Source organism: Pelophylax lessonae (assembly GCF_965119305.1).
Source record: "Pelophylax lessonae genome assembly, chromosome: 3".
Lineage (NCBI taxonomy): Eukaryota > Metazoa > Chordata > Amphibia > Anura > Ranidae > Pelophylax > Pelophylax lessonae.
In genome coordinates, this window is record NC_138770.1 from 504,616,761 (window position 1) to 504,630,247 (window position 13,487).

Here is a 13,487-nt window from a genome sequence, read left to right on the forward strand (position 1 = left end):
GCGCACGCAGGTCTCTCTCCAGTCTCCACCACTACTCCAGTTTGCAGGTGGTGCCAAGAGCTAGATCCGAAAAGGAGGCGGGAGCGGACAACCCGAGGGAGGCCTGAGGCTCCGCCCCCGAGCGATCGCATCAAGGATTGACTGAGCCGAGATTATTTTCAGCAGACAGCCGCAGAGTGAGACTGAGACAACCGCAGAGTGAGTTGCGGGCCTGAGAATTACCTACCCGTGAGAAAAACCTACCCTCGTAACTTACGGTGCACGGCAGTGTGTGTAACGCGACCGGCTACATTAAAACAGCTGTGCTGCAATATGAGTCATCTCCGCTCCTGTCCCTGTCACTTCCCTGATCTGGGCTAGTAAATATAAAAGCGGCGGCGGGTGTATGAAAAGATAAATCACGGAGCCGAGAGCCGCTTTTATATTTACTAGCCAAGATCAGGGAAGTGACAGGGACAGGAGCGGAGATGACTCATATTGCAGCACAGCTGTTTTAATGTAACCGCCGCGTGGGTAGGTTTTTTCACGGACACCGTCATCATTTCATACTAGTGCGCATGCGCACTAGTCAGCTCCTCAACTCTTCCATTACGTATCCGGGGCTGTGAGCATGCGCACTGCTGCGCTGCTCAGCTGTTCCTGGCCGGAAGTGACTAGTGTAGGTTTTTCTCACGGGGTAGGTAATTCTCACGTTACACCGGCGCGGTGGACACTGCAAGGACCGCTCACGGACACCAGTGTCCGTGTGCGGACACCTTGCCGACCCCTGCCCAGAAGCCTAGGCTACAATGAAAGTGTGAAGCATTCATGCTGGGATTTGTAGTTCTGCCACGGACTACAATAAAGGAACAGGGCATGCTGGGACTTGCAGTCCTATCCCAGGATGCAATAGAGGAGCAGGTCATGCTGACAGTTGTAGCTCTATCACAGGCTGCAATGAACGTGCAGGCAATGCTGGGAGCTGTAGTTCTACCACAGGCTGCACTGTTTGTACAGCACATGCTGGGACTTCTAGTCCCTCTGCCCCCCCCCCCAGGTTAAACACACCCAGGAGGTCTCCCTGTCCCATTTGCAGCACACAGGTGTACATGTCCCAGTCAAAGATGATGCGACCCACCCTCCAGTCCAGTGTCCCAGCCCCCTGCCACCCACAGGACCCCTCAGGCCTGCTCTGTTTACCTGCTTCGCTTGTCAGACACTCTGCTTCACCACTGACGCCCAGTCACTCCCGCCTTAGCCAATCGGTGCCCGGTTACTTCAGACTGGCAGGCCGCTCGTCCAATGGCGAGGCGCGGTGGGCGGGAGCCTCCATTTAATACTTGGAAGCGTGTGGTGATGTCAGGGCGGGCTGTGTGTGATCCCGGAGTTTTACAATACACACCCGGGACCGGACACACCCGGGACAGGACACCGGAGCGGGACACCGGAGCGGGGCGCCGGCAACTCCGGATAATAAAGTATTTAAAAAAAAAAAAGGTTAATTTTCCCGCCCCATCCCCGGCTGCGGATCTGCCCGCCCCAAGCGGCCGCTTGGTCCGCCTGGTGGTTGCGTCGGCCCTGGCCATACATGATCCAATTTTCTTACAATTTTCTGTCCAATTTTCTTGAAATTTACCTTCAAGTATGTAGTACAAAGGCCTGCCTAATTGGATACAAGTGAAAGTGTTGTTTAGCTTTGACATCACATTATGTGGTTTGTGGTTAATCTATCAGAAAATTGTACAACAAAAATTGAACATGTATGGCCATACACACTATAAGATTTTCCGAAGACATTTTCCTTCAGATTTACCTTTTCTATGTAGTGCAAGGGCCTGCCAGATTGCATACAAATTGAAAATGTTTAGGTTTGACCTCATATTATCTGGTTTTGGTAAATCTAAAGGAAAAAGTCTTCAGAAAATCTTAAGCCCCATATACACGTACTGATCGTCGGCCGAACGATCGGCTGTCTTTTGTCCAGGGCTGTCCTGTCTGTTGAAAACTGCAAAAGACTGCACACAAATTTTGTCGGCCAACAACAGACGACTGCAGAAGTGATGTCATGTGATGGTTAACTTTCCCTGTGTTTTTTCTTTTCTGAGCATGCCCAGTCTTGCAAATCAGCCGATTGTCGGCCGAATTCTGTACTGACTGGCGAACAATCGGCCGTTCTGGTGTTGGCCAACAAAAATTTTAATGCCTGCACGACAGATTCTGTTCGGCCGAAAATGTGCTGTCGGCTGTCGGAAGCATCATACTAACAAGCCTACAATCGGCCGATCGGTCGTCGGCCGAATATTTACGGCCGAAGATCGGTACGTGTGTACGAGGCATTATAGCGTGTATGGCCCATTAAGCTGGCCATACATGTTCAACTTTTGTTGTACAATTTTCTGGTAGATCTACCACAAACCACATAATGTGAGGTCAAAGCTAAAAAAAACACATTCACTTGTATCTAATTAGGCAGGCCTTTGTACTACATACTTGAAGGTAAATTTCAAGAAAATTGGACAGAAAGTTGTAAGAAAATTGGAACATGTATGGCCAGCCTTAAGCCTCGTACACACGTGCCGATTGTCGGCCATAAATATTCGGCCGACGACCGATCAGCCGATTGTAGGCTTGTTAGTATGATGCTTCCGACAGCCGACAGCGCATTTTCGGCCGAACAGAATCTGTCGTGCAGGCATTAAAATTTTTGTTGGCCAACACCAGAACGACCGATTGTTCGCCAGTCAGTACAGAATTCGGCCGACAATCAGCAGATTTGCAAGACTGGGCATGCTCAGAAAAGAAAAAACACATGGAAAGTTAACCATCACATTACATCACTTCTGCAGTCGTCTGTTGTTGGCCGACAAAATTCGTGTGCAGTCTTTTGCAGTTTTCAACAGACACGACAGCCCTGGACAAAAGACGGCCGATCGGTCGGCCGACGATCGGTACGTGTGTACGAGGCATTAGTCTAAATGAAAAAGCCACTTTGTGCTCATGCTGAGATTATTGAAAGCATTTCTTATGTGTGTTGACTTGTAAGAAACTTGGATCATGGGTGGCCAGCCAAACACTCATTCATTAGTGAACTGGTGATTTTGGTTTAGGAACCAACAGACCCAATTAATTACTTTGCTGGGCGTTTCCTATACTGGGTGGGTGTAGTTTAACCAAGGTTATATAAAGGGATGTATGAGATCATATCATTTGGCCTGTGGAAGGGCCACATGTCTTTCTGGCTTGCTTCTGTTAGGCATTACGCTGCCTGAAAGGAGTGGAGTTGATACCAGGAGAAGATGGAGCGAGAAGGAATACAGAACACCCTTCGTTTTCAGGTTCTGCCTGGTTATATTCATAAAGTGAGCTTGGAATTTCTGGTGCAGGACTTACTGCAGAAGTCGGTTGGAGTGAAGTTGCGACATATTTTTTGTATTCAGGATCATGAAGCACCCAGGTATTATGATGTTTCCTTTGTGCACAGTTCCCTTTGCATGGATGTTTTTGAAAAGTGCAGGGAATTGGAAAAAGCAAATAATGAATCAATAAGACCTTTTATTGTGGAACCCCTGTATGCCATGGAGGAGAAGCCACTGGTTGTTCATCTTTTCAATCCTTTCACGGATATTGCTTTAGTTGTTGCTTTTTTGAGAAGGTACTGCTCTTCAGTGAAGGGGGGCTTCAGCCTGACTAACCGTTTAGGGATCTTTAATAGCAAATTAAAGTTCTTTGTTAAACTGAAGGTGGAACCAGGAGGGATTGGTGGGGTGTGTCACCCACCGGCCAACTTTTCAATAGCGGGTAACAGAGGCTTTCTCTTTTATCCTGGTCAGCCTGCATATTGCAGGAAGTGTTTTTCATTTGGGCACACCAGGGAAGACTGTAATGTGGAAAAGCGTTGCCGGAACTGCGGTGAAGAGGGGCATGAAGCCGGGGCTTGTCTGGTAAAGCGTGCTTGTGATGTTTGTGGTCAGTGTGACCACACAGTGAAAAATTGTTCAAAGGTCAGGAGGGCCTTTGTCTCATATGCTGAGGCTGTTAAGCGCACCTCTGAGAGTGGACGACCAGTGTCCACACAGGTGCTGTCTGACTCCCCGGAAAGACCGGAAGAGGAAGTGGAGATTGAAGATAAGGAAAGTGGGCACCTGGAAGTGGAAGAGAAGGCAGAAGAGCCAACTACTAGCGCTGAGCCAGTACTTGTGGAGGATGGGGTGGAGGTGGAGAGGGAGGTGGAAGAGCCCATGGAAAAACAGCAGCTTTGCAGTGGGAACCGGAGGTACAGGATTCACAAGAGGTGGAGGAGATGGAAACAATGGGGGCTAAGACAAAGGTGGACTCTTTGGACAGCCCCAAGCAGAAGAAGGCAAAAAAATTTAAGGTAGAGACACCTGGGTTTGAAATTCGTAACCCTTTTGAGGTCCTGGGAGTGTTGGGGGCTGAAGTAGAAAAGGAGTCCTCACCCTTGAGTCCTGGGTCACTTGATTCTTTCCAGCCAGCCATGTTGTCACCTAGCCTGGATTTTATGGATGATGAAAGTGTTGTCGCTTTGAACAATGTATGTCATTTTTCTGGCACAGGTGATGAGACTGGGGGTAAATGACGCACATTATGTGAATGAGCATTAAGTTTGTGTCCCTCAATGTGAGGGGTTTTGGGTCTCCTGCTAGGCAAGCAGTTATTCTTGAAGATCTGAAAGTTAATGGAGGAGACATTTATTGCCTGCAGGAATGTTTCTTTAATCGGCCGCCCAAACTTCCGGACTGGGTAGTGGATTATATCTGGTCGCCAGTTGGGGACAATAGGAATGCTGGGGTGGGTATTATCATCGCAAATAGGAACGTTCACATCATATCACACGTTGTGTTAGTGCCTGGAAGACTACTTATGGCAGATTTAGTTTTGTTTAACCAGAAATTTTGATTATTTAATTTATATGCTCCCGCGAATAGACGGGACCGTCCTGAAGTATTTGAGGTGTTGAAATTACATGCAGTGGGGAGGAGGCCTTGTGTGATTATGGGTGACTTTAATACAATACGATTTTTGAAAGATCGAGTGGGAACAGTGGATGCTAAGCTGAATGCTAATAGTGCTATGTTGAATAGCATAATTCAGGATTTACATCTTAATGATGCACATATCGTTCTGGATTTGGTGGACCCCTACTTCACTTTTTTTTCTGAGAGTGGGCAAGCCAAGTCCAGAATTGATTTATGTTTGTTTTCAGAGGCTTTAAAATGCTCTGATGTCAGGCATAGACCAGTAGTTTTTTCTGACCATGTTGCAGTATATGTGGATTTGTGTGTGAGGAGTGACATTAACTTAGGGTCGGGAATATGGAAATTAAATAGCTTGCTGTTGCGGGATGAGCATGTTAAAGCCAAATTTAATAAATTGTAGAATAGATGGGTTCATAGGAAAAAGGACTTTAATGATATTTTGGGGTGGTGGGATTGGATTAAAAAGAAAATTAAGGTTTTTTTTTTTAAAAAAAGTAGGGATAAAAATATCAGTGAAAAGAGGAGATATATTAGTTTGCAAGCCAGGTTGGCTACATTATATTCATTTAGAAATATGGGTTTTGACATGGCAGAGGAAATTGAGCATGTTAGGGGAAGAATTAAGGAAGTACTAACCAGAAGGGGAAAACAAATTATTTTTCAAGCAAAAGTTAAATATTTGGAGCAGGATGAAAAATGCTCTAGGTTTTTCTTTATGAAGGCTTGTGGTGAGAAAGGGGTGTTTGAGGGAGTGTATGATGAGGAAGGGAATGAATGTAAAGGGGATGATGTGTTGGATTGTGTGACTGATTTTTATGAAAGGCTTTATAAAGGAGTATGTGTAGATGAGTCTGATTCAAGAGTGTTTGATATGTTGGAAGATAATCTAGATGAGGATGATAGGGTTTTTTTACAGAAAGAGGTGGAAGAGGCTGAAGTTTGGGAAGCAGTTGCAAGTATGGCGGCAAATAAAACCCCGGGGGGGTTAAATTCTTACCCAGTGAGTTCTTTAAAATGTATTGGAATATTGTTAAGGGGGAAGTAGTAGAGGTGTTTAGATGTATAATGGGCAAAGGTACCTTGTCTGAATCTATGAAAATGAGGGTGGTGGTCTTAATTTATAAAAAGGGAGATAGAAAGGATGTTCGGAATTGGAGGCCTATTTCTTTATTAAATTCTGACTATAAAGTTTTTGCAAAAATGATTGCCAGACGATTGTCTAGAGTAATTAGTAAGATGGTAAGTGTGGTGCAGACTTGTGCTGTGCCAGGTCGAAGAAGCTCAGAAAATTTAATCTTAATTAGGGATATAATTAATTTTTGTAGAGACAGGAATAGCTCGATTATCCTGACGTCTTTTGATTTAGAAAAGGCTTTCGATAAAGCCAATCATGGCTTTTTGTGGGAGGTTTTAAAGCGGATGGGTGTGCCACAGCATCTGGTTAAAGTATTGAAGGGTCTGTATTGGGGAATTAGTAGTCGGGTTGTAGTTAATGGAAGGTTGGAGCGGGCTTTTTTTATTAAATCAGGGGTGAGACAAGGGTGTCCCTTGTCCCCTATTCTTTGCATTTGTTTTATTGACCCACTGTTGAGGATGATTCAGAGAGATAAGGTTGTGAGGGGCTTTCTGGTACCTGGAGGGGGGACGGTGAAATGTTTGGGTTATATGGATGATGTGGTGGTAGTATGTCAGTCGGTAATTGGTGTAAAGAGGGTGAAGTTGCTTTTGTCTATTTTCTGTATATGCGCAGGAATGAGTGTGAATTGGAGTAAGTGTAGCATGGGTGTGTATGGGAGACATGTGGAAAGTGTGGATGATCAGATTGGGAGAGCGGAGGATGGAGTAAGGATTCTTGGTATTGTTTTTGATCAAAGAATGAAGGGGGAAGTGTGTTGGAATGAAGTAGGAGAAAAGGTGGCTAAGAAGTTGAGGTTTTGGTGTCTGCGAAAGCTATCAGTTTATGGGAAAGTATTAGTTAAGGCTGTAATCTTACCTTTGATTTTATATACAAGTAATATTTTTCCTCCTGGGAAGATAAGAGTAAGGAAAATTAATAAACTATTGTTTACATTTCTGTGGGGGTCCAAAATAGAAAGAGTGAAGAGGGAGTATGTGTGTAGGCGGGAATGTAATGGTGGTTTAAGTTTTCCGAATGTGAGAGTATTTTTGTTATTGCAGTATTGGTTTTGTGTGGTGAGGATTTTGGAGAATGGTGGGTTGTGTGCTGGGATGGTTGCATTTATGGGGGGTTGGTTGTTTAGGAGGTGGGGGTGGTTGGAAAGGGACTCAAGGTTGCCGGTTGCCTTTGTAGTGGCACGTGACTACTGGATATTAGAAAAGTTTAGGGTGGAGTTTAGGTTGGCTGAATTAGGAGAAAAGGAAAGAGATAAAGTGAGGGTGAAAAAATGGTTGTTTGAGAGGGAGAATGTATGTAACCTTAAAGAAGTGAATGCATCAGTGGCTGGTGAAGTATGGAAGAAAATGAATGTGTATGGTGTGACTAATGTGCAGAGAGAGATAGTTTGGATGAGTCTGCATGAATGCTTAGCTACAAGGTGGTTTATGAGGGGAAGGGATTTGTGTGTGTCTGATATATGTCGAAAAGAGAATTGTGGGGGTATAGAAGAATGTGAACATGAGTTTTGGGGGTGTGAATTTGCGAAAGAGGTGATTAATAGGAGTCAGGACCTGGTGAAGGAAATAATAGGGGTGAGGGTGAGCGGATGGAAAATGATGATGTATGGGTTGGGGACTCTAGGAAGAGGTAAACAGAAGCTACTGTTATGTGCCCTAAAGGAGGTATTGTGGGAGGCACGTAATTTGTATGCGTATAAATATGTTTCACTAAGTAGCAAACAATGTATAATTTTATGGCTAAGTAAGCTGTATTTCTTTTATATGCTGGATAAAAAAAGAGTGGAGATAGATGCCGAGGGCATCTGGAAGTTTAAGAAATGGAGAGTACTAATTAAAAGCTAAGTCTGTACCACGATGATGTATGACATTGTTGGAGATATTTAATGAGCACCAAGCTGAATAGTCTCTGGATGGAAATTACTAAAGTGGTATAACAAAAAAAAAAAAAAAAAATTGCTTTTGGGGGTGGGGGGGTTTGCTGGCATGCCTAAAGATCCATATTGCAGTAAGTGTATTCTGTTGGATGAATGCTTTTCATGCTCTAACTGTTTGGTATAGTTTTTGCAAAGTGTGTCTTTATGTACTCTATGCATGTTTTTATTTTTATTTTCATGCCTCTGTGTAGCTGTATGTTCTACTGATTTGATGGTATTTAAATGAAAAGGCAGGCTCATGCAAACAATTATCATAAAAGTATGTTGGGTATGTTTTATGCTTAATACTAAGGTGTCTACAACTTATTTTGCTTGACTTTTGGATATTGTAAACTCTATCTATCCATCATATGTTGTATCTTTGCACTGTAATTTGAATAAAAATTACTTGATTTGGGGGTTTTGGGGGGGGGGGGCATTTCACATGCTTGCTTGAGTGATTACTGATGTTTTATACATGTTCAATAAAGCTTATTCATTTGTACACAGCTCCTGGTTTTTTGTTTTCTTTTCTTCATATTTGTCTAGATGTAATTCAGATATCTTTTGTCTATTGAATGTAATCATTTCTTGTATTTTTTGTGTGTGTGCAATGGCAGTGCAGTATGAACATGGGTAGGGTTTCTCCCTTTGCTCCAGCGAAGTGTGTATGGGTGTGTGTGTGGGGGGGGGGGGGGGTGGGTGTGTATGGGCGGGGGTGGTGTGTGTGTGTGTGTGTGTGTGTGGGGGGGGGGTGTGTGGGGGTGGGAGGTGTGTGTATGAGGGTGGGTGGGAGGTGTGTGTGTGTATGGGGGGGAGGTGTGTGTGTGTGTGTGGCTAAATTGTAAGAAAAAATTAAAGTGTTTATGTATATATTTAGCTAAAAATATATAAATTAAGGAATAATACAAAATTTCCATTCAGCTGCTGTGGATTAAAAACATTTAATAAAAAAATCACTAAAAATGATTACTAAATAAAAGATTTGCTACAGCGCTCACTCACCTTTTTAGTTGGCTTAGGTCAGTGATGATGAACCTTGGCAACACAGGTGTTTTGTAACATTTCCCATGATGCTCACCTACACTGCAGAGTACATGAGCATTTTGGGAAATGTAGAGCCACCAGGGATGCCCACCCATGCCACCATTGATGCCAATCAGTGCTCAGGGAACCTGTTAGTGCCCTCCTCATCAGTGCTGCCCATCATTACCATCTTTCAGTGCTGCCCACCAGTGCCAATCATTGCCCATCATTGGCACCTATCATCAATGCCCATCAATGCTGCATATCAGTGCCACCTATCTGTCTATCAGTGCTGCATATTAGTGTCTCATCAGTGCCTGCCAGCGCAGCCTCATTAATGCTCGTCAGTGCAACAAAAAACATATTGATTTACCAAATTTTATTACATAAACAAAAACACATTATTTTAGGGGTCAAACATTTAGGTCTTCTTTTTGCCAATAGAAAAAAACCTTGCAGTGATCAAATACCACCAAAAGAAAGCACTATTTTTTTATGAAAATACTGTCATACATTTGTGTTAGGTACAGTGTTGCATGACCGTGCAATTGTCATTCAAAATGCAACAGTATAAAAAGCTGAAAATTGGCCTGGGCAGGAAGGGTTGTAACTGCCCTGTAAGGAAGTGGTTAACTATTGAAACATGGGAATAAATATTCCAGGGGGTAATCATGCTCAGCTCAATGGTTTAGTGGTTAGTGTTCCTGGCTATAAACACTGAGAGCATGATTTCAAATCCCAAGTGTGCCATCACCTTCTTAAATTTTAGACAGCTATAAATAAATACTGAAACTTGGCAACTGCATAATTGCACCCTGCACATATGCATGTTTGTTTCTTGAATATACATGGCCATTGACATGCAATTTTAGGTGATGTAGCCAATGTATTACTATGTGGCCAAAAAAAATTATGGCACACAGGGTGTTATCATGGTCTGGCCTTGAACTCATGACCTAGCAATCTTTGGCTGTGAGCTTAGCCCACTACACCAAAGTGCTGAAAACAATCAGACATGCCTGAAAGTTTCAGATGAATAAAGAATGAAGACTGCTAATTAGACAGCTGTGTAGTCTGCTATTAGAAAATCTAAAGGTTAAAACACATAAGATACATAACTATACCTTAAAATTAAAATAAACCATAATAAATGACATTGCTGTGTAATAGTGATTCAGAATAGACAAATTTCCTTTTATGAAAAACAAAGGGAATTTGGTTAACGCCAAACTCAAATTCAGCCTAAGTTAACTCCAAACCCGAATTCATTAAAGCATCTAGTTGATGGTTTAACTCCAGCCACTTACCTAATTAGGATGCAATGAGTTTAGGCTGGAGTTATTTCTGGAGAAGTGAGCAGCTCTACTCCAAACTTATACTGAATTAGGCCCTAAGTATCGGTTCTCTCTGCTCTCACACAGATCGGCTGTGAGAGCAGAAAGAACCATGGCTGCAGCCTGTGAGCGTACAGCAGCCTGTCACTCTGCATCTACACTCAAAGACTGCAGTTCCAGCCTGTCCCAGTGTCCCTGATCCCTGCCCATAGTAAAATATAAATAAAAAGTGTAGCCACCCCCTGTCACTTGTCCCAGTGTCACAAGTGCTCACACCGAACAACATACCAATGTTGTGATCACCGCTATACTAGTTCCCTGATCACCACCATACTCCATACCAGTGTCTTGATCACCGCCATATGCCATACCCACGCCACGATCACCTTCATTCACCATACCATCGCCCTGATCACCGCCATACTTCATACTAGCATCCTGATAACAAGAATATGCCATGCCAGCATCCTGATCACCACAATATTCCATACCAGCACCCTGATCACCACCGTACCCCATACCAGCATCCTGATCACCGGAATATGCCATAACAGTGTCCTGATCAACACCATACTGTATACCATGCCAGCGCCCTGATCACCTCCATACACCATACCAGCATTCTGATCACCCCCACGCAATACCAGAATCCTTATCACTGCCATACCCCATACCAGCATCCTGATTATCTCCATATCACATACCTGCATCCTTATCAACCAAATGCCATACCAGTGTTCTGATTACCACCATATGCCACATAAGCGTCCTTATCACCCCCATACCACTGTCCATCCTGATTACCACCATACCCCATGCCAGATTACTTATCACCGCCATAACCCATACCAGGGTCCTGATATTCGTCATACCCCATACCAGAATCCTGATCACCGTTATGCACCATACCAGTGTCCTGATCACAGCCATATCTCATACCAACGTCCTGATCACTGCAATTCACCATTCCAGCATCCTGATCACCGCCATAATTCATACCAGCATTCTGATCCCCGCCATACCCCATACCAGAATCCTAATCACGTCCAAACCAGCATCCTGATCACTGCCATATCTTATACCAATGTCCTGATCACGACCATACCCCATACCAGCATCCTGATTACAGCCATACCAGCATCCTAATCACCACCATACGCCCTACCAGCATCCTGATCACCATCATACCCCATACCAGCAGCCTGATCACCGCCATATCTCATATCAATGTCCTGATCACCGCCATATCCCATACCAATGTCCTGATCATTGTCATTTGCCATACGAGCATCTTTGTCATCACTATAATCAAAACCAGCATCCTGATTACTGCCGTTTGCCATACCATCATCCTGATCATGGCCATACCCCATACCAGCATCCTGATCACCACCATACGCTACACCAGTGTCCTGATCACCACCACCACCATTTAACGGGTGGATGCAAATTTTAGGGCATTAAATATTTGGTATCTATTTACTCATCATAACATCATCTTTTATATTTTAACAAATGATTGGGTATTATATTGTGTTTTTGTAAACACATTAAAATTAATTAAAGTGTATTTTTTCCAAAGAAATTGCATTTGAAAAACCGCAGCGCAAATCCCGTCTACCAGAAAACACCCACCATTTCATTCTCTAGGGCCTTTGCTTAAAAAAATATTGCATGTTATATGTTTGGGGGTTCTAAGCAGTTTTCTAGAAAAAAATTATGTGGTATACATGTAGGAGAGGAATGTCAGAATTAGCTCAGACTGGAAGTGGTTAAGGTGTTTCTTAGATGTTGGACTCCTCTGTGTGGCTAGGCTGTGGAAAAGTCTCATACATGTGGTATCCCCTTACTCAGGAGGAGTAGCAGAATGTGTTTTAGGGTGTAATTAGGTAAAATATGCTCATGCTATGTGTGAGCAATATCTTAATAGATTGGCAACTTTATGTAAAAGAAAAAATATTTTCATTTTCTTTCCACAGTTTCCAAAAACTTGTGGTAAAAAAAAGTGTTTAAAAGACTCCCCATGCCTCTCAGAATACCTTGGGGTGTTTACTTTCCAAAATGGGGTAATTTTGTTGGTGTTTCCATTGTCCTGGTACTCCAGGGCCTCCAAATATGTGAGAGGTAGTCAGGAAATTTAATGCATAATTTATGTCCCTAGAAAGTCTGAAGGTGCTTCGTAGATTTTGGGCCACTATGTGTGCCTAAACTGTGAAAAAAGTCTCACACATGTGGTATCGCCACACTCAGAAGAAGTAGCAGAATTTGTTTTGGGGTGTATTCCCAAGTTCATGCTTTTTGTTAGAAATATCTTGTTAATTGACAACTTTGTGTAAAAAAAAAAAAAAATATATATATATTTTTATTTTCTTTCCTACATTTTTCAAAAACTTGTTCCAGAAAATATCTCGGAGTGTTTGATTTACAAAATGTGGTCATTTAGTGGGTGTTTCCACTGTCATGGTGCTCCAGGGCTTCCGAAAATGTGAGTCAGTGAGGTAGTCAGGAAATTAGATAATATTTAATTGTGTAATTTATGTATATGCCCCTGGAAAGTCTGAAGGTGCTCCTTGGAGTTCAGACCCATCTATGCATCTAGGCTATGAAAAAGTCCCACCCATGTGGTATCCCCATATTCAGGCAGCATAGCAGAATGTTTTTTGGCATTTAATTGCAAGTATGCCTATGAAGTGTGTGAGAAATAGCTGACAAATTACAACTTTGTGAAAAAAAAAAATGTACTGTATTTAATTTCTTAAAAAGTGACAAAAAAATTGCAATTACATAATTCTATGAAGAAAGATTATTTATTTGCAACATTTTATAACAAAAATTAAGAAAAAAAAGTGTTTTTTTTTTTCAGAATTTTCCCTACAGCAGCTTCCAGTGAAACCATGGCTGTTATGTCCCTCCTTTGTTTATAGTGAGGGGGCTGGCATATCCAAAACCTCATCGCAGCACACCTTAACCCCATCCCTTTTCAGGACCATGGGAAGCTCCTGTGGGCAGTTTTGCCTTCAGGCTAAAAACCAATTGTATGTATATCCTGTATATCCTGCTGAATATGTGACATTTGACAGGTATTCGCCCAAACAAATGTC